Source organism: Drosophila willistoni, assembly GCF_018902025.1.
Source record: "Drosophila willistoni isolate 14030-0811.24 chromosome 2R unlocalized genomic scaffold, UCI_dwil_1.1 Seg200, whole genome shotgun sequence".
Classification (NCBI taxonomy): domain Eukaryota; kingdom Metazoa; phylum Arthropoda; class Insecta; order Diptera; family Drosophilidae; genus Drosophila; species Drosophila willistoni.
Window position 1 is genome coordinate 19,063 of NW_025814051.1, and position 4,484 is coordinate 23,546.

General features: G+C 32.7%; 1 non-coding gene across 1 annotated transcript; it reads left to right on the plus strand.

Annotated features, from left to right (window-relative positions):
• The first annotated feature begins 4,149 nt into the window (after positions 1–4,149).
• Positions 4,150–4,247, plus strand: Trnai-uau. Its single transcript has 2 exons — positions 4,150–4,187; positions 4,212–4,247. It is a non-coding gene; the product is annotated as a tRNA-Ile (tRNA).
• The last annotated feature ends 237 nt before the right edge of the window (positions 4,248–4,484 follow it).

The window sequence follows — 4,484 nt, forward strand, 5'->3', positions numbered from 1 at the left end:
AGGGATTTTCCTTGCAAAAATAACATAATTTTTACTAAATCGTGATTTTCTCAGAAAAGATGAAAATTTTACTTTTTGAGGTTTTAATGCCAACTGAAAGTCAATTTGCTGATGGATAAACTGATGTATGAATTTCAAAAATCGGTCAAAAATTGACACTATTACAGGATCACAAAGTTGGGGTTAAGTGAGAATATTTGAGGTTTTAGGGATTTTCTATGTAAAAAAACATAATTTTTACTAAATCGTGATTTTCTCAGAAAAGATGAAAATTTTACTTTTTGAGGTTTTAATGCCAACTGAAAGTCAATTTGCTGATGGATAAACTGATATATGAATTTCAAAAATCGGTCAAAAATTGACACTATTACAGGTTCACAAAGTTGGGGTTAGGTGAGAATATTTGAGGTTTTAGGGATTTTCTATGTAAAAAAACATAATTTTTACTAAATCGTGATTTTCTCAGAAAAGATGAAAATTTTACTTTTTGAGGTTTTAATGCCAAATGAAAGTCAATTTGCTGAAGCATAAACTGATATATGAATTTCAAAAATCGTTCAAAAATTGACACTATTACAGGTTCACAAAGTTGGGGTTAGGTGAGAATATTTGAGGTTTTAGGGATTTTCCTTCCAAAAAAACATAATTTTTACTAAATCGTGATTTTCTCAGAAAAGATGAAAATTTTACTTTTTGAGGTTTTACTGCCAACTGAAAGTCAATTTGCAATCAAAAAATCATGAGTTTGTCCCATCTATGTGTTCTATGGTTAGTGGTTTTATCTAAAAAGGCTAATGTTTGCGAAAGAATGGCCAACAATCTTAGCATAGGAAATAACGAAGATATTGATTAAAGCCACTGGTTTCCACCGATCGTTCCTATGGGAGCTATGTGATATAGTAACCCGATATTTATCAAATTCGGCACAGTCATTAACAAATATACTAAACTAACAAATATTTAATTAAGCAATCGCGTCAAAAGTAACGAAGTTATTGAAGAAAGTCACTGTTTTCGAAAGATCGTTCCTATGGGAGCTATATGATATAGTCACCCGATCTTGATCAAATTTGGCATAGTTTATACGTATAATTTACTCACCAATATTAAATTTCACGACAATAGCTCAAAAAATAACGAAGTTATTGAGAAAAGTCACTGTTTTCGACCGATCGTTCGTATTGGAGCTATATGATATAGTAACCAGATCTTGATCAAATTTGGTACAGTCGTTTATATGTATAATAAACTCACCAATATTAAATTTCACGACAATAGTTTAGAAAATAACGAAGTTATTGAGAAAAGTCACTGTTCGTGACTTTGCGGTTTGTATGGGAGCTATATGATATAGTGGTCCGATCCGGCTGAATCCGAGATATACAACGCCTGCAGTATATACAAGCCTACATGCTACAGCTCTGTAGCTCCAACGGTCTAGGAGGAGTTTGCGTTGATCCAGACGGACGGACAGACGGTCAGACGGACAGACGGACAGACGGACGGACATGGCTATATGAACTCGTCTCGTCATGCTGATCAAAAATATATATACTCTATATGGTCGGAGATGCTTCCTTTTATGCGTTGCTCACTTTTGACCAAAATTAATATACCCTTTTTGCAAGGGTATAATGAATAGGAACAACAAATCTTTATTTTATTTATTTGCTATGAAAATAAGGGTCCAATGTTAATGTAGTAAACCAAGAGAATTATATATATAATTCTCACAACTACTTATTTGCACATTTTAACGAATTTCGCAAACATTTAAAATTAAATATAGTGTAAATTTTTTTAATATTATTTTTTTTATCTTCATTTTTTGTTGGTTCTCTTTTACATATGGAAAATTGTCTTTTACAATGTAATTGCCGGTTTTGCCTTTGGGCAGACTCACTTTTTGCGTAGGTTAACCCTACGAGAAGGAGGGTATGGGAAGGGGTGGGGAAGTGGAAAGGAGATTGGGGCAAGCAACAGCTTGTGTTAATCACTTGCCCAAAAGTGCTTAATGAGTCCCAACAACAAGAGCAACAGCAACAACGACATTATCATTAAACCAGTTAAAAAAATGAAAAAAAATCCATTTGTAATTATGTGCAGAAAAATAAAATAAAAAGAAGACAACTTCAACAACACAAAAAAATATCGTATAGAAGTACATACAGGTGAGCATGCGAGTTTAAAATTTACAGCATAAGTGAAAAATGTGTTAAGTGCATTAAAATTAAATTTCATTTTCCCACTGGACCATATGCGGGATGGATATATAATTCCGCTTATATGTATGTATGTATTGTATAGTAAATATGTATATAGGCATTTCTATATGTAAACGGAGGAGACTCTGTGATACTTTTTTCATTATGTGTGAGCTCAAGCAGCGACCGTAACATGGCTGGCGGATTAATGCCCAAAGATTTACATGGAAAATCAGTAGAGAGTTTGGCTCTGGACCGTGTCCATTGTGACTGTGAGGCGGGCAACATAAACATGGCCAACAATGTAGCAAGTACTTATGTGAGTGTGTGTGTGCGTGCAGTAACATGGAACACAACATGGCGTCAATCTGTGCCTCTTCTTTGCTTCACATATTTCTTGTTTTTCCCTTTATCTTGTTACTATTTGTTGCCTCTGTCAGTTCCCTCTTATTAGCCAGGCTTGGCCTGGCCAGTTCTCGGCTTAGCGAATGTCCTGCGACTTCTGCATGTGTGTGTGTTGTCACCATGTTGCTCATTAAAATTGCTCAACATTACAACTGCGAGACGATGGCGTGACATAGCAAACAAAAACCACAAATGACAATATTAGAATATCGCAAGAAAAGAGAAAAAAAAGTGCCACAATGCAAAAAGATTTGCCATGGGGAGATAAAAGATAATAATAAGCTAAGCTATAAGCGAAAGCTGGTGTTATTTCTGAATCTTAATTAAGTAAATTCAGCTGGCAAAATTTAACTTTAAGAATTCTGCTAGAAATCGTTCAATAAAGTAGGATTTATAATGTCCTTTCTATCCTGAATTCCCAAAAAAGAAAACAAAATATAGTTTCATCTTTTAATGAATTGAATTAAATAAATCATTAAAAACCAATATTTAAAGAAATTTCATTTTAAGTTAAATGAATTGTTGAAAAGATGTACATATAAAATTTACCTGCCCATACAAAATCATCTATTTTGTCAACGGTTTGTTTTGAAGTAATGAGAGGCAAATTTTAACGAGTTAGCTAAAAGTAAATGTGGAATTTGAATACTGAAGCCAAGGCTATGTCAAATAGAAAGACATAAGTTGTATATTTGTTATGTATTAAATATGTAACTATATAAAAAGATGAAAAAGAATTGAGCCAAATTTAGTTGGGAACTGTATTCATTTAAATGCCTTAAAAAATGTACCCTAAAATTTCCAGATTCTGTAAACCTTCATCATATGCATCGTGGGCTCGTTAGTCATTTTAGAGATATGAAAATTGGTGAAAATATCTTAGAATTATTCGTTGAATCCACTTCGGGAAGACGATTGTAGCGTTACAAAGTAACCCGCCCGAATGTCAAAAGTCAGAAAAGGCTTAGGCATAGTATTTGTCTTTTGTAAACCAATACGAATTTGGCTAAGCACATAGAAACCATGTCTAATCGTTTGCTAATAAGCCTTTAACCCCACTTTACGATATCCTATACTTGAACTGTAATAAGGATACGTAATATATCTGTGTAAATAAATGACTCATCGTTACCAAATAATTACGTATACGCAATGTACTCTTAAGTGGTGTGGGCGTGACCAAAATAGTCCACATTTTGTTTAATTTTTCACTCAATTGTTTTAGTCATAAAAAGCTTACACCAATCCTGTTCTGAGGAATAATCTTTCCCTGTTTACTTTAAAACCAACTTAACAAATCAAATCAGGAAAAACAATTGTTTAAATTTAATAAAAAAAAAGATATGAAATAAAGTTTTTTTAACTTTAAAACTTTAAAAAATGTTTTTTTAATTTTATTTTTTTATTTTTTGTTATCCCCAATAGACTCAAATTAATCAAATAAAAGTTGGTTATTTATAAAAAAAAAAATAAAATTTATAATTTTTTTTTGTTTTAATGACTAATTTTGTGAAACGAAAATATTACACAGGATTCAACAGCTCCAGTGGCGCAATTGGTTAGCGCACGGTACTTATAATCAGTATTCTGTGTGTATGAGCAATGCCGGGGTTGTGAGTTCGAGCCTCACCTGGAGCAAGGAAAAGCTGTTGGCTTACTTTTTTTACAAACTTGTGGCAATGATTTTTTAAAAATTCCATTAATTTTACGGCCATTATCCTATTTTACCTTCCATGAGGAAGAAGAGTTGCGGCAATTATTTCCAGAAGTCGGTCATATTTACTTTTCAAAACTTTCGATAATGTTGTTTTCTTTTCGACATAAAAACCTACAGGTTTTTTGTTTTTCAATTTGAAAACACGAATCTGACGTAGT